Here is a 17,901-nt window from a genome sequence, read left to right as displayed (position 1 = left end):
GGTGGAGAATTCACCTCCGATGAGTTTAATTCCATTTGTGAAGAGCATGGAATCATAAGACAGTTGTTTGCTTCAAGAACCCCTCAGCAGAATGGAGTTGTTGAAAGAAAGAACATAATAATTTTGGATGCTGCCAGAACTATGTTGATTGAAGGGAATGTTCCACATATCTACTAGAGAGAAGTTATTAGCACTGCTATATACACATTCAAGCGGGTGCATATAAAAGGTGAATCCGATAAGACCCCTTATGAACTATGGTTTGGTCATGTTCCTACACTTAGATATTTCAAAATCTTTGGAAGCAAATGTTATATCAAAAGAGATGAGGACATAGGAAAGTTTGATGCAAGATGTGATGAAGAATTTTTTTTGGGAGATTCTATTAAGAGCAAAGCCTACCAGTGTCACAACAAGAGACTGAGAAAGATAGTGGAAAGTGCAAATGTGAAGGTAGATGAAAATCATGAGAAGCGAATCAGAACATGCGGATATGAATATGATGATCAGGATATTACTGCAAAGCAAGTGCAAAGTTTGAACATGAAGCAGAGTGATCCTATAGAGAGCAATAGTAAATGTTGATACTATTGCTAGTGAAGAAGTTCAAGAGCCTGAAAATCAGAATAATCAGAAGACCCCGAGGTATGTAAGATTAAATCATTTAGAAAATCAAATTATCGGTGATAAAAATAAAGGTGTGATGACTAGGAGAAGGATTGTTGTTGAAGAGACATGTTTGATTTATAAAATTGAGCCTAAAGATGTTGTTGAAGCTTGTAAAGATGAAAATTGGGTAAAACCTATGGAAGAAGAGTTAGATCAAATTGAGAAGAACAAAACATGGGAACTTGTTCTGAGACCTAAGGACAAGAATGTAATTCATACTAAATGGGTGTTCTAGAATAAGCTAAATTAAGATGGACAAGTTGTTAGAAACAAAGCAATACTGGTATATAAGGGATATTCACAAATGGAAGGTATTGATTTTGAGGAGACTTTTGCTCCAGTGGCTATAATTGAAGTTGTTAGATTATTTCTTGCATATGTTGCTCATAAGAAATTCAAGGTATATCAAATGGATGTGGAGTTGGCCTTTTTGAATGGTGAATTGGAAGAGGAAGTCCACATTGAGAAACCAGGTAGATTTTCATTGACAAATGAAGAAGACATGGTATACAGATTGAAGAAAGCATTGCATGGTGTTAAATAAGCCCCTAGAGCTTGGTATTCTAGATTGGATAGGTATTTGATGAAATTGGGATTCTGTAAAGGTAGTGCTGATAGTAATTTGTACTTCAAGATTGATAATGATAATATTTTGATTGTTGAAGTATTTGTTGATGACATTATTTTTGGAGGAAATGATGATTTGAGTAACAAATTTGTTGATGATATAAAAAAATAATTTGAGATGTCTATGATAGGTGAGATGAAATTCTTTCTGGGATTGCAAATTACATAAATTGACAAAGTTATTTTCATATCTAAATCTAAGCATGTGAAGGAATTGCTAAAAACATTTGGGTTAGATGATTCCAACCCTGTTGGAACTCCTATGGTGACTGGATGTAAGATGACAAAAGACGATGAATCTCCAAAGGCTAACCAGACCCTGTATAGATCTATGATTGGTGGAATGCTATATTTGACTCACACTAGACCCAACATTATGAATGTTGTATTCCTTGTTGCAAGATTTCAAACTGATCCTAAGGAAAGTCATGTTACTATTGTGAAGAGGATATTCAAAAATTTGAAGGGAACAATTGATTATCGTTTGTGGTATCCTAAGAATGATGATTTCACTTTAAATGCTTATACTGATGTTGATTGGGCATGTGATGTTGATGACTAGAAGAGCACGACCAATGGAGCATTCTTTTTGGGAAAGAAGTTGATTACTTGGACAAGTAAGAAACAATATGCCATTTCTTTATCTACTGCAGAAGATGAATACATTGTTGTTGCTAGCAACTATACTCGGGTTATTTGGATGAAGTAGATGTTGAAGGATATTAGAGTTGTTTATGATGAACCTACTGTTATCTATTGTGACAATTCTAGTGCTATCAGTATTTCTAAGAATCCAGTGTTTCATTCTAAGAAAAAGCATATATCAATTAAATTTCATTATCTAAGAGAGAAAGTTAGTGATAAGGAAGTCAGATTGGAGTATGTATCTACAAAGGAACAGATTGTAGATATATTTACTAAGCTCTTGCCTGCTGATATATTTGTATATCTGAGAGAGAAGTTAGGGGTGATAACCCTTCTACTGAGAACTAGATGCATAATGTTGAATCAATCCAATGGACTTCATTGTCTTATTTTGTTATCCGAATTGATGAGTTGGTGTTGCTACTCTGGGGGTGTAGTCAGTGTATGTTTCAGTTGTTCAATTTTATGAGTTTATCCTAAGGGGGATAGATCATCCTTCTTAGAGGGAGAGATGCATGATTTGTATTTTTCTTTGACATTACTGTCAAAGGGGGAGAGAAACATGTGAAAAACCCTTAAGGGGGAGTTGATCCTTATGATCTCAAGGGGAGATTGTTGGTTGTTGATTTCTTTCTTTGCATTGATTGTTTTTCACATTCATATATTGTCATAAATGCCAAAGGGGGGGATTGTTGGATATTAGAGTTGTTGGGATGTGTTGTTGTCATTGATGTCAACATATTACTATGTTGCTGAGAGTTGTTTTGGTGATCTGTTGCAGATGTGCTAATGTGGTTTAATGGGTTTTGAGATACCTACCTCTAGTTGATTCAGTATGATTTTCATCATGTTATGAGGTGATCTAGTCAAGTTATGAGGTTTGGTATGTGGATTGGTTTTTTAGTATTATATGTTGCAGAGTTGTAGTATTTGATCCATATTGCTTTGGAATGATGATATCTTGAGTTGCAGATTTTGGAGAGTGTTTGTGACATTCATGTGTGTCCTCTGATAGGATGGTTCATGATTTGGAACTTTGCAAGAGTATCTTTCAGTTTGTCAGTTGGTGTTTTAGACCTCCGGTGATGTAGTAATTATGAATCTTGTTATCCGAGTTATTGTGATGATTGCAATGGAATTCACGTTGCTAGTTGATATTCTCTAATCGTGTTCTATGCATTGTATAATTTTGCATTGATCGTGGTGCGCATTATTGAATATTTTATTGGTTCCGTGGTATTCTTCACGTTATGCGACATACTTGGTGGTGTAGTGTGTTGCAGATGATCTTGGTGAATTATTTGATGGTGTAGCATGTTCGAGGATTTGATTTGGGTCCATGTCATGTACTTGCTGACATTGTATTGGTCTGGTTATGGATTTATGTATCATGTGATATAATTTTTTAATCAGGTCTTATGTGTCGAGCCGACTTTAAGGTTAAGGTTAATGAATTGTATAAATAAGTGTTGTGATCAGGTTAGTTGTATGTATGTGTGTGTTTGTGAGTTGTATGAGGTTGTTGTAAATAAGAATAAGTGAATCCATCATTTAGAAGCGTGGAAGAGCAAAGAAGAGTTATTGTGCAGACAATGTGCTTAATCAAAACTATAATCAGCCATTTGGAGATGTTATTCTTTCAGTTCATGTAATTCAGATTGTTGTCTGATCTCTACAAGGTAGTGAGCCTTCCTCAGGGTTGTAGCCCTTCTTTTTTTTTAGCTGTGAGCTCTAGGTAGTGTGCCTGAATGCATGTGTATTCACTATTGTAATATTTACACATACTATTGCAGAGTATCATCTTTTTGTGGGTAGGTTCCCATCATGGTTTTTCCCTTGACTGGGTTTTCCATGTAAAAAATCCTTGTGTTATGTGTATTGTTGATGTGGTGTTTATCCTTGTTGTTGTTGTTCCTAATCAGATCTAAACTTAAGTTTAATTTGGTTGAGTTTGGTGAAAACTGATTTAGCCACCCCCCCCACCACCTTCTCAGTTTTCCTACATTGTTGCTACCCTGCTATCAACACAATTGTCTTGTCACTAAATTTTAAACTTGTAGTCCAATAACCACAAAATAGCTATGTGCTACAAAATCCAATTCCAATAAAGGAAAATATCACCCATGGGAATTAGTTGCCTGAGACTCTTCTCTTAGGAGTAATTGAACATTGCTTGGGAGGGAATCCTTTTTTCATCCAACATCTCAACCCTTCCATCTGAAGGCCTAACACGACCATAACATTAACCACCATGTTGTCTTCTCTATAGACATGTTTGTTTTCAAAGAACTCCAACACCAAAAGGAGTTTGTGGAAATCTCCACCAATCCCTTCAATAGACCAATTAATCTTATTCAATCACTTGACAACATCAATTACAATTTTAGACTCACCTTAAATGGCCAAAGCCCTCATACCGATTGAAAGGGGAATTTTGAGACCCTAAAGTAAGGTCATCCCTTTAGCTTGATTGTTGGTATTTCCCTTGAAGTTCTTAGTGTAGTATGCCACTAACTCCCTCAAATGAATCCTTATAACCCCTCCCCTCGACCCAACAACCATGACTTGGAAATATCTTTAATTACCATCAAAATTTAGTTTATACCATCGATCTAGGTGGACACCTAATGTTCTTCCTCTTCATCCTTTTTGAATTGACAAATTTGGCATAAGAGACAGTTTAGTCCCAAAATTTAGCAAATTTATCATCAATTTGTGTAGGGGCATAGGATGGGAAAGGGCAATTAGTGACAAAGAGGTTTTCCATGAGTAGTTTGGAAAATGATAAAGACCTCCTCCCCTGGTTTTTCCAAATCGTGAAACATCCTATTGTTCCTTTCTTTCCATATAATCCAACCAAAATGGGGTGGAATTTGCTACCATAATTGTTTGAAAAAAGGGTTATGTGAAGGCCCCAACCAATCCATAATTAATTGTTGTAGTTCTCCATTCATGACCCAAGGAATATCCATCTTTTGTAGCACCATACCCTAAAGGATTTTAGTGAAGGTATAGCGAAGTGATAAGTGGGGAATGATATCTTCTTATTGCTTGCATAAAACACAATGATTAGGGAGTTGGAATACCCATTTAATTAGTTTATATTGAGTAAGAATTTTGTTGTGTAAAATAGTACATTGAAAGAAGTTACTTTTGCGAATTAACAGAGGGTTCTGAACCTTTCCTCGCCATCCAAGTGTGTTATTTTCCTTGAGGATAATATGATAAGTAGAAATGACAATAAATTCACTTCCAGGGTTCATTCTCCAAATGAATTTGTCATCTCTGTGGAAGAGGGGGATTTTGGTCTATTTTAGCAGGTTCTACAGCTTTAGAGCCACTTGCAACAAATGGGGTTGATTGGGGCAACACTGGGAAATATCCCTCCAAGACATGGTGGGGGCAACATAGTCCCAAACCCACTATCAAAAGAATGTCTTAACACACCCATAAATGTTCTTGAAGCATTGATGCAAGGCTATAGGTTTATCCCCTAGCTAGGCATCTTCCCAAAAGTGGATGTTGCCTCCATTCCCACTCTGACACATCAAGCTAGATTGAATAATATTCCTACATTCGAGAGCATTATTGAAGATATTAGAACCACTTGGGAATCCTTGAGTTGGTCTCATGGTTTAAATACTTAGCACTCGTTATATTGCACCAATTGGCCTTATGGAGGGCCAACTTCCATCCAACTCTATCCATGAGGGACTTATTGAGAAAGGAATTTTTTCTAATTTCCAAGCCTTAGTGTTTTTGGACAACAACCCTTATGCCAAATGACAAGAGCCATTCTCTTTTTTTCCATGCCAGTCCATAAGAAGGTCTTCTAAATTATTTCAAGTTTCTTTGCCATGGAGCCCAAAATCTTGAATAGGGAAAGGAAATAAGTAGGGATACCTTGTAGAGAGGCAACTAAGAGTTGAAGTTTTCCTGCATTGCTAAAATGTTTTCCCTTTCATCCAACTATCTTCCTTTATATTCTTTCTAAAATCGAGAGCTCTAAAAGGTACTATAAACATTCTTAACTATGAGAGGCAACCCCAAATAGACCCTAGGGAGAACAACACTCTTTCAGCCTAGGATAGATTTGATTTTGTATTGCAATTTATCTGTAGCATTAAAGAATTAAATGCTACTTTTATCATAGTTTATATGTTGTCTTGAATCTTTCACGTATTGATTAAGGAAGCCTTTCCATTTCCGTGCTTCCACTGCTGAAGCCACACCAAATAAGTGTTACAAGTGAGGTTGTCATTGCACTAAAAAATTGACTTGTTCATGCCCAATACAACCACTAGACTTATAGAATCCATAGGAGGTGGTTAAGCCATGTCACAAACCCAAGTGTTGTGCTACACAACACAAGGAGACCAAGCTCACACACCTTGCAAAAATCCCCCATAGCGCAAGCAAGGGGTTTGAAACTATGACCAAGCTTTAATACCACTTGTTATAGGTGTGGTTGTTGTTGCACCAAAAAATTGATCTGTTAATGCCCGATACAACCACTAGACTTATAGAATCCACAGGAGGCAGTTAGTCCATGTCACAAACCCGAGTGTTGCACTACACAACACAAGGAGACCAAGGGTGCACACCTTGCAATAACAAGATGGTATCATCCTCAAACTATTGTAGAATGATTGACAGTATAAAGGAGACCCTTGTATATTTCTCCTATCGACAAGACAGAGAAAATTTCTTCCAAGAACCTCAGTAAGAATAATGAACAGGTAAGGGGACAGGGGGTCACCTTGCCTAATACCTTTAACTGCTCCAAAAGTCCCTCTAGTAATTCCATTATCTAGCATGGAACACCTCACCGTGGTAACACACTCTCTCATTAAGTTGATTATTTTATCTCCAAATCCAAGTTTCCTAAGGAATTTGACAAGAAAGTCTTGATTAACTTTGGCATATGCCTTAGAGATGTAAAGTTTGAGAACCATCCCTAGTTGACAACACTTGTCCATAGAATGAATAGCTTCACGAGTAGTAATCACAACATCAAGAATTTGCCTTCCAGGAGAAAACCCCTTTTGATTATAGTTGATGAGACCATCTAGGAAAGGCTTGATTTTGTTCACCAAAATGTTAGAGAAGATTTTATAGGTAGTACTACATAAGTTGATGGGTCTAGAGTCCAATAGTCTTACAGGGTCTTGTATCTTGGGAATCAAGACGATGTAAGAACTGTTCAATCTTTTCAGTAGTTTTCTAGTCTAGATGAAGTACTTAGTTGCCATGGTCACATCAAATCTCAGAGTATCCCAAAACTCCTGAAAAAGAACAGCTAGAGGGAAGTCATTTGGTCTTGGGGCTTTATAAGCCCCCATAGTAGATATTGCATTCCTAACCTCATCTTCAGTAACTATGGCTAGGATCAAATCATTATCAACATCATCCAGAGTGTAAGGAAGGCACTAGAGTAACTAGTCTTCCAATAACATACTCCTGACTTTTTTCTCTTCTCTAAAAGTGTTACAAAAATAGCTTGAATCTAGAATTCCTAGTTGAGTGTCATCCTTGATTTCTTGGTTTGAGTCATTCATGAGACTCAAAATCATATTCCTCCTCCTATGTTTACCAGAAGACCCCTCAAATTTTGTTTCCAATAAATTTCCTCTTGTTTTATATTTTCCTTCCACTTTTCTCTTAGTGTTTCCTCCACCCTATGAGTAGACTCTGAGGAATCCCCATAAACCATTTATTCTTGAATCACAACCAATATAGAATTAATTTCTTTCTTCTTTGCAAATATTTTCCAAATGTGAATTTATTCCAATCTTTCAAATTATTTCTTATCATATCAAGTTTCTAGGCTGCTCTATACATAGGGGCTCCCTAAATTGGAGCATTCCACTAGTTATAGATACAATCTCTGAACTCTACATGTGTTGCCCACATGATTTTGTAGTGGAATTATATCTAGTGTCCCAATTAGCTGAGACCAAAAAACTATCCAGTCGAACCTGTATGACGTGCTCCACATTTCTATGATTAGACCGAGTGAATAGCTAGCCCATCAAGTCTATATTGGGAAAACCATTCCTAATAATGAACTCCACTGAATTTGCCATACTATCAAAGTAATTAGTTAGACCTCCCTTTTTCTTTGAGGGAAAAAGAGGGAAATTAAAATCACCCGCCACAATCCAATGAGAATCTTGATCATGTTGGATCAAGGAAGAGGTCTCATCCCAAAGCACCATACAACCTATCCAGGTGATGGGGGTATACACATTAACAAGACACTAAGAGTCAAATTGAGAGGCAACCTTAATAGTTAAAGAACTGATTAATGAAGAAATAAGAGAGCCTTCCAATTTCATACGATCCTACATAGTGACAACTTTCACCTGGAGGCTCCATTAGCATTACTTATAAAAAAAGAGGAGCCCGACCAAATGTTTCCTACAATAGTGTTGAAATAGCTATTCACCATTTTAACTTTTGGAAGTAATAAAATGTCAATTCTATTTTCTAAAATATAGTCCATGAGGGCATATTGTTTTTGTGAGTTGTTTGAGCCCCTCACATTCTATGAGAGAAATTTTATTTTTAATTTTGGTTGATTAGTTGAGGGTCCTCTTCCTTCCATTACCGATTTACCTTACCACCCCCTTATGCCTAGCGAGTCTCTGTGATGGGAGTTTTGTCTTCAGTCCCACATCCACATCATCTCCTTGTTCTTAGTTTTCCTCTTATGTGTCATCCAACCATCATCACTTATTTGGGCACAACCACTTGAGGAAGCAGCAGGTGAGGAGAAAGTTTGCACCAAACTTGGGGAGGGGGCCTATAAAGTTTGTAGGGGGGTTTAGCAGGCTCATGTTGCCCGATAGATTTATGGTTTGCTAGAGTGATAGGAGTTGGGACCTCATCTGCAACTTTTCTAGCTGGTGTGGTGGAAGGGAGAGGAATCTACCCTTCTTTCATGGGTCTCATTTTCATAATATTGCTTTGTTCCCCTTGTGTAGCCTTAGTAGGAGAAGGGGGAGGAATTTATCCTTCGAGTTTGGGTCCTCTTTTCTTATAAGTTTTATTGATTTTCTCCCCCCGAGTCATCTTATTGGGGGTTTCCATCATCTTGAGGAGCCCTTCAGTGAAAGGGTATTCATCTCTCTCTGCCTCCAAGCCATCCCCACTTGTCACCTTATCCACAACCATATACACTATGGACGTGCATATTTCCTTTTCTTTCAAAAGTTTTTGTGGAGAGGCCTTGCACTTAGATATCAGGTGTTCTAATTTACAATATATTTAACAATTTAAACCGTGGCATTCTCTTAAACTAATGCCCGGGTCCAACTTCCCAACTTAGATTGCAAGGTAATAAAGTTAGGGAGATTCTTATTAACAACAATCATTACACAAAAAGAGCAAAAAATAACATGGATCTCATCTTGGTCACATCATCTATAGACACGTAATGCCCAAATGTATTCCCAATCCTTCAAAAAATTTGCTCATCCTATAACTCAAGTGGGACTCTCAACAAGAAAACCCATATAGGACCTGCCTTGTTTAAATATTTTGTAGGATCAAATCCAAGTTCCCATCTACAAAGTAAGTGATGGTGCTTCCCATAAGCCCATGACCCTAGGAGGACCACAACCAGATCTTGCTTCACAATGAATTTGAACAAGAGAGCGTCAAGCATGGAGCTTATTATGACACTTCCCTTCAACCTCCATTTTAGAGACACCCATTTCCTTACCATATCGATTGTTGGCCTGAAGGAGAAAATTTCCCAACAAGAGTAATATTCATTGAAGAAACAATGTTGTCCACCACGGAATCCAGTAACAAAATAATAGTGCCTACCTCTATTTGTATGCACTCCAAGACTATGTTGAGGTTAATGTGACTTTGAGTCTCTTCAACAAGCACATTCTTCCATCCATTGGATTGTGTGTCTCCTTTGGATGCACGTGCTCCAATTTATTGGGGTTAACAACATTATATTTATTTTCCATATCGGGATCAACAAATCTCATAGGTTGAGAATCAACCTTAACCAAAGTGGTGTCATCAAAATAGGACATTTTGGTAGTGATTAGAAGAGATTCCTTTGAAGTTGACACTACTGTAGTGTTCGAAGGAGGATCTGTATGCAGGGGAGCATGGACCTCGCCCTCCATGGACTCCATGTGCAATGATTAGATGCAGGTTTGAAATTTTAAAAATAGAGTGGGATCCTGACAAAGTGGGTTATTCAAAAAAAAGGTATTGTTGAAAAGATGGTTTTGAGAAATTTCTAATGCTGGAGGTTTCATCTTCCTAATTTGCTCCAAAATTCTATTATTCTTAGTCAAAGTTAGATCTTTTGTTTCTACTTTTGAGCTCATATCTTTTCACCAGTATCTCTAATTTTGACAATTCTCGTGGCATTGGAAAGGTGATTTAGAGCTCTTTGGGCCTATTCATGCAATTTTTCTAGAATTTGCCTTAGGTACAATTATTCAACTTTTTGTGTTTTCACATTCTAGTCAATTAGTTAGAAATTTTGGCACTTAAAAAGGATCTTTTTGTGGGAGATGAATTTATTTGATCTGATTTACATGGAATGAGTTATTGGGATCTAATTATTTAACTTTGAGGAGTTACCGTGGGTTTTTTCATCTGTTTGTTATCATCTTGGTAAAGAGTAATTATGAGTTTTTGCAAAAGCGAATCTTGATGCATCTTAGATGCATTATTTTTTGCCCTGTCTATATGTATTCATCCATAAACCAATCACATGGAGGGGTAAGTATGCTTGGAGGATCATCATTGACCATGATCTAGCAATCATTTTGTCTAGTGTTGATCTTGACACTATGTGTGTTTTATCGAACATTGATTGTCCCAACATAGTTTGGAATCACTTTTCAAGGATCTGTGGAGACCCTTAAATCTCTTCTTTTCTAGAGGATCTTGCAGAAGATTGTCTCATTACCCTTGAACATGTCGATTGTATACCCTATAATCGTAATACTTTTGAGATGCCTGAGTTGATCACATGTCTTGCATGTTTTGATGGATTAGAGGATTTTATCTCAATTCTCATTCCTCACATTGAGATCCCATCTACATCTTTTTTTTTTTTGATTAGCTTGGCATTGGCCCATGCATGAACCCCATTTTTTCAATACAACATGACATTCATCATCTAGACACAACTACTTGAGATTTATAATCTTGGTGACATATCATCCCTTTTTGGGGAGTCTCATGTTGAAAATTTGGAGGATTACTTTGAGGACATTCATCTCCTCTTTGTTGATAGCTACATCATTGATGTTAGCCCATCATATTCATTTCTTCATACATAACTACTTGGGATTCATATCTTATAGACATATCATCCTTTCTTATGGAGTCTCAGGTTACACATCTAGAGGATTATCTTGAGAACATTCATCTTGTCTTTTTAAACAACCAAATTAGTGTCTTGAACTCATCTTCATTTCCCATGGTGCTTATTCTACATCAGTTTTTGTAGTCCTAGATTGCCGCCTTCTATATTCATTGGACATGTATCAAATTGGTTTGTGAAATAATCATATTTTATTGACATAATGACATTTGAGCAATTTCTAGAGGCACACACTATTTGAATTTGGATTCTTACTTCTTCCAACTTATAAGAATGGCTACTCTAATATTTAATGGATTTGTTTATTCCTAATGGGAAAAAAGATGTATATAGGTATTGGATCGTGTTCTATCTTCAAGCTTTGATCCTTGGCATAGGAATTACTTCTTTATCATGGGGGAATCCTATCTGTTGTCCTCATTTTTGTTTAAAAAAATGAAGGACCATTACATGAAATTTTTGTTAAAAAATGAATTTTTTCTCTCTATGGCATGCTTCCTGAGGCAGAATTTTGGCTAATCCTTGGATTGGATTAATCCTCAGTCCATCCTCAAACTACGTTTCAAATTTCATCGCATTCTGGATTCGTTTGCTATGTCTTTCCTTCAATTTCGAGTTTTTTCTCCCTGACTATAGGTGGAGAATTTTCTTTGAACTGCAAGTTTTAATGACTTCCATTGTTTTGGTCTTTGTAGGGAAACTTTTAGCTTATTACATGTGCACTTTATTGAAAAATAAAAACTTGTAATTTTCTTTTTAATTCCCCTTTGTTGTTTTTTGGCCTTTTTCAGTTAAAATAGGGATTTTTTGGTTAAGTTACAAGTAAACTTGTAATTCTTTCCAAAAACCCCTACTTTAATGGTTTTTACATGTAATAGGGATGTTAAACCCCTATTACATATGTGCAAGTGATTTAAAACTTGTTGTAGGGATTTTATTTCCCCTTTGCAAGTAATTTTAAACTTGCATATCTCTCTCAAAAACCCGATTTTGCCTTGTAAATGAAAAAGTGACAATTTTAAACTTGCTATTTGGTCCAAAAAACTCGATTTTGCTTGTAAAGTACATTTTTGACAATTTTAAACTTGCATATCTCTCTCAAAAACCCGATTTTGCCTTGTAAATGAAAAAGTGACAATTTTAAACTTGCTATTTGGTCCAAAAAACCCGATTTTGCTCATAAAGTGCATTTTTGACATTTTAAACTTGCTATTTGGCCAAAAAATCCCGATTTTGCCCAACATGTTGAAAAAGTGAAAATTTAAACTTGTTATATCTTCTAAAAAACCCGATTTTCATTATTTCAATGCATTTCGAACTTGTTATTGGTTCCAAAAAACCCGAATTGCAAGGAAAAATGTTTTTTTAAAGATTTTAGGCAAATTTTTATGGAGATATTTTTGGAGATAGAAGGCGTTTTGGATTCCTTCCTATTTTCATGCATTGGTAGACACCTCTCATGCCATTTGGTGGATTTGTTTACTGGTTTGAAGGTGTTTTAACAACAAAAAAAATGTTTTAGAAAATGCCACGTTTTACTTCTTCAAATGCCACGAATCATACCTCTCGTAAGTCGTTTTGGATTCTTTCATCTAGGCGTGGAGATTGGAGCTTTGTTTGATTCATTTTTCATGCATTTGCTGCCACGTTTTTCAGTTTTGGGCATTTTTTCAAAAACGTGGCTAGGGTTTTGGAATGCGATTAATTTCTTTTTAAGAGTTCTCCTTCCATCTTTCAAAGATTGAATCCTTTTGAAGAGGCATTTTCAGTTTGAAGCAAGGTTTGATTTCTTTTCTTTCTTTGTTTCATTTTCTTGTTTTCTTGTTTTTTCTTTCTAGTTGTAAATTTATAAATATGGTTGGTTCTTCCCCAAAAACCAGTTTTTGTGAGAGAGATTTTCCCCTTTGTAAAGCAATTTTAGAATTGTATTGTTCTTCCCCATTTTCCCTCTTTACTTGTATTCGGGATTTTAAATCCTGATTACAAGTTGGATGAAAATAATTGTTCTTCCCTTACGGATAAAAGATTTAACCATCTTTTGTTGAAATTCCAAGTTGCAAAGATGAGAAATACCCTTTCTTTCAAAAATTACATGTTGAAAGTTATTCCCATTTTCTTGAAGATGATCTTCCCAAAATATTTTCATATTCATTTCCATCATCCGTACATACCATTTCATCCACTCATTTCACACTTTCATTCATTTTCCCCATTTAAAGTCTACCCATGGTCAGCCATCCAGAACTCGGAATTGGTCCAAAATGCACTTAAAAAACACTTGAAAATGAGTTCTAAAGGTCCAATTACAAGTGCAAACTTGTAGTTACCCATTACACATATGAAGTTGCATGTTTGTTCCCCACAATTGCAAGTTAATGCTCTTGTTTTCCCCACACATGTAATGCAACTTCCAAAACCTAAAATTCACTTGTGAGCTCATTTTTGCATCAATTTATCCCTTCCCTTGTCAGTCCGGTTTGCACACACGACCTACCAAATCAATGAATTAAGGCATGAGCCTTATTTTGCAAGCAGATTTCAAGATTGGAGGATGATACAAAGAAGAGATACAATAAGAATTCATGGTTGAGAACATAGAATGCTTTCAAGACAAAGATGGTCATGACATAAAAAGAGGAAGGCCGCCCTTTCCCTCTTGAAAAGCCAGTACTACCCCCAGAAAGAAGATAAGGATGCAAGTTCCTGTTCCCGTTCAAGATGTCTTTACCAATCCAGAATACTTCAAGTTCTAGCATCCTGAAGCGACATGAAGATCATCACAGACAAAGGATGATGCAGATAGAGTCGTGTCTTTAGACACATGGAATAGTTTTAGTTATGCATTGATAATTTCGTTTTGACAAGTTACATGTAAAAAAATAACTTTTTAATTGCAAGTTAACTTATTACTTGCACTTTTGTAATTACATGTAAGGCAACTACAAGTTGTGTCCAATTAGGACTATATTTGGAATAAGTCTTAGTTAGTTATTGAAGTCTTAGTTAGTTATTGAATAAGTCTTGGTGGTTGAGAGAATCTCTCAAGTTAGTTAGGATCCTCCCACCTTTTTCTCAGGGCTCCTCTTCTATAAATACTTGAGGGGTCTATTGTAATCTTTATCTTTTTGGAAAGCAAACAAAAACTCTGCCAAATTTACAACAAAGAAGTCTTTGAGTTTTCATGTGTAAATTCAAGAATTGAAAGGAATAGAAGAAAATTGCTCAAACTTTGAGTCTTTGTGCTACATACTTCAGTTTGTGTTCTATATTATCTTTCTTGCAAGTGTTTCTTAAAGAGCTTAATCACATTTGATTTGCAGTCTTTGTGCTGCAAGTATTTGAGGTTAATATAGATTAAAATAAATATTCAGTTGAGAGAAGCTGCAAGTCTTGGTGCTTTCACTTGTTCTTAAGAGAATTTAGGAATATATTCTATGAGAAATAGCTGTAAGTCTTTGACCTTATATTGCTTGCCATTGTTTTAAGTAGAAAAGAATAAGATATCCTAGTCTTTGAGCTGTTATAATTTATTCTTTATAGCATAAGGGTAGATAGGACTTCACCTAATCAAGTCTTTGAGCTTGATATTGTTGTCCCGTCCCGAAGGAAGTGACGGAAGTCTTTGCGCTTTCAAGAAACTTCATTTCCTTTCGCTCATTTCATTTTGAAAGTGGTTACTGTTGTTTATATCAAATTGCTATCCTTTTCTGTGAAGAGAAAAGGATATTGTCTTTTTTGAAAGAAGAAAGATTGTTGTCCCATCCTATTTTATTTTGAAAGTTGTAGTTAGATAGGGGGAGCTTTCCCTTAATTAGGAGAGTTTTAATCACACACTGTGGTTGAAACCACGATTTTGTATATTTCCTTAAGTGTACAAAATTTTCAACCAACACTATCCTCATTTTCTCTCTCTTATAGGGGAGGCATCTATTGTACTTGTGTGATATAAGTAGTCCTTGGGGGTGACATCTAGTCCTCTTTCTATCCTTCTTTCACTAGTGCAGTTATTTCTATTTTCTCTTTTGGAGATGAGTTTTTCCCATGTGATTCTCTCTTTTTTTTTGCTTGTGAGAGATTTCATTTATCTGTACATGGGTACCTGATGAGGCCTTTTATCCATAATCTATTCATGAAACTATATTTGCATTCTTAATTATGATTTTTAGCTTCTTCCTAAATTAATCTTAAGGGGATGCTAGAGTAATTAGGAATCAACTAGTTAATTATCTAATTAGATCCTTAATATACTTTATTCACTTAAGCTAAACTTAGGGATTGAGCTATATTTAGCACATGTTGTCTCATTCATTATGGTGTAGACAATTGTCATGCACTAATTTAATTATCTCCTAAGGTTTACATTTAGGGTTTTATTTTTATGGTGGTCTAAGTATTCATTATAATTTATCCAATTCATTTACAAGTTAATCTCAATATTAGATTCCTCTTTGGATCAATTCTTTTTCAAGGTTGTGTAACATCAATCATGACTTTTTCTCTTTATATGTTATAGGCGTTTTGGTTGTAGGTGATTTTTGGGAGTTGTGGGGTTAGCTATAAACTTCAATACTCTATTAAAAAGATAGTTTATCCTTCTTACACTTTAAATAAATTTAATTATTTTTTCCAAAAAAAATACATGCATAAATCTTTAAAAAATAACATAGTGTCTAGTATAACCTTAAACTTTACTTGATCTACGAGCAACAAATTTGATTAAGGATTTGAGGAAAGTGCTCAAATTTTAGTATATGTATATGTAGTCTTAAGATTTTAAGTTGCTTTGGACACGGTGGCATGCTTAATATCTTGCAAAAATATAGTAAATTGAAGTTATATTAAAGAATTCATAAACAACAAGTGACATACAAGCCTAAATGAGTTGGAATCTGGATGTTTGATTTAAATTAAAAAAAAAAATTAACCACTTTTTTAGACCCTCTAGATACAATGGTCAGCTTAGACTTCGTCCATTCAAGATATCTTGCACATAAAACACTTCAAACTCTAGTACTTTTACAAAATACAATAAACTAATAAAATGAGGTTAGCTCTTCCTTTTATCATTGAAAGTTGAATATGGAAAGAAACTTTTGAAGTTAGTTATGATATTTTGAGAACTCAAGAAGAACTTGTCAATTTTGTCAAGCTTGATATTTTATTTCTTGTAGAGTTATTTTAGAGTCTCTTGTTCTTAAAATAGGTTGAAATTAATTTTACGATGTTGAGAGTATTTTATGTATGATTTTTGTACGGGGGAGATATATTCAAATATCTCTAAGAAACTTCGTGTGATCTTGTAATTTTATGAATGACATCAATAATTTTCATATATTATGTTATGTACAACTTATCTTTGTTTGCTTTACTTTTTGAATATGTTTAAAATATGTCCTCTACTATTAAAAATTAGTCTTGTATGTGGTGTTGCAAGGGTATTGAAGATATGTCATAATATAATGGGGAATATGAGTAAAATATTTTGAGAAAATTGTGATACTTTATTAAGGGATCCTACTAATATGTAGACTAGGCTGAGAAAAATCATTTTAAGTCTAGCATAGGTGTAAAGTATTGTGTTTTGAGATATAAGGAATTGATTAATTGGTGCATCCTCTCAAAAATTGTATTGGAAAATATTGTTGCAAGGTAAATGTTACCATTCAACTAGCTCTCTAAATATGATTGCATAAAATAATACACACAAAAGATCACATATCTAGATGGTTCGACAATGGAGCATGTCATCATGTGTAAAATGATTTACATAAATCCAACTATTTGACTTCTTCTAATGTTTCGAGGATTAAGAATGCCAAGGTGAGATGACACATTATGTGTTAGGAAAGTGTGATATTTAATTGCAATCCGAGAGTATAGACTGTATGTCATGTCTTTATACGTCTTCAAGAGGGTACATGAATTCTCTCTTGGGTGGATGAAAGATAATACTATTTAATTATTCTTCAAGTTAACCTGGATATTAGTTGTAGTGGCTTTCATGAAGGAAGTGTAGCACATCAGTGGTAGTTACAAATAAATTAAAACTCATTTATAATACTTTCCTGCTTATAGGCCCGCTAGAACTGAGAGTGAAGGATATTTTCATAATGGACAAGCTCCACATATGTTAAAATGTCAACAGTGAGCACTAACTTGAAGATGTGAACCATCAAGAGTTATTGGTTGAAGATGACTTATGAGTTACGTATTCTATATATGTATGCATTGATTGAGAACATGAGGTCGTTGTGTTTTTTCGTGCCATGGTTTTGGTGGTACATAGTTTGAGAAATCCACTTATGGTTTCCTCTTAACTTTACTCTATAAATTGTACACTTTGGATAGAGGTCTTAGGGGTTCTTTGTAGGTTCAAAGATGTTGTTAAAATGCAGTTGTATTGAAGAGAGAAGTATGTTGTTTACACACTCTTGTTCAATACATATTTGAGCCTTTCTTTAATGGTAAAGTGGTTTTTGAAAAGGTTTCTCCATATACTTTTGGTGTTATGTGATGAATGATTCTGATTTGTTGATTTATACTTAGACATAATCTTATAATGGTCAATCTAACGTTGGATTAACAAATAACAC

This window comes from Cryptomeria japonica, chromosome 6 (genome assembly GCF_030272615.1).
Source record: "Cryptomeria japonica chromosome 6, Sugi_1.0, whole genome shotgun sequence".
NCBI lineage: Eukaryota > Viridiplantae > Streptophyta > Pinopsida > Cupressales > Cupressaceae > Cryptomeria > Cryptomeria japonica.
This window is presented reverse-complemented; position numbering follows the sequence as displayed.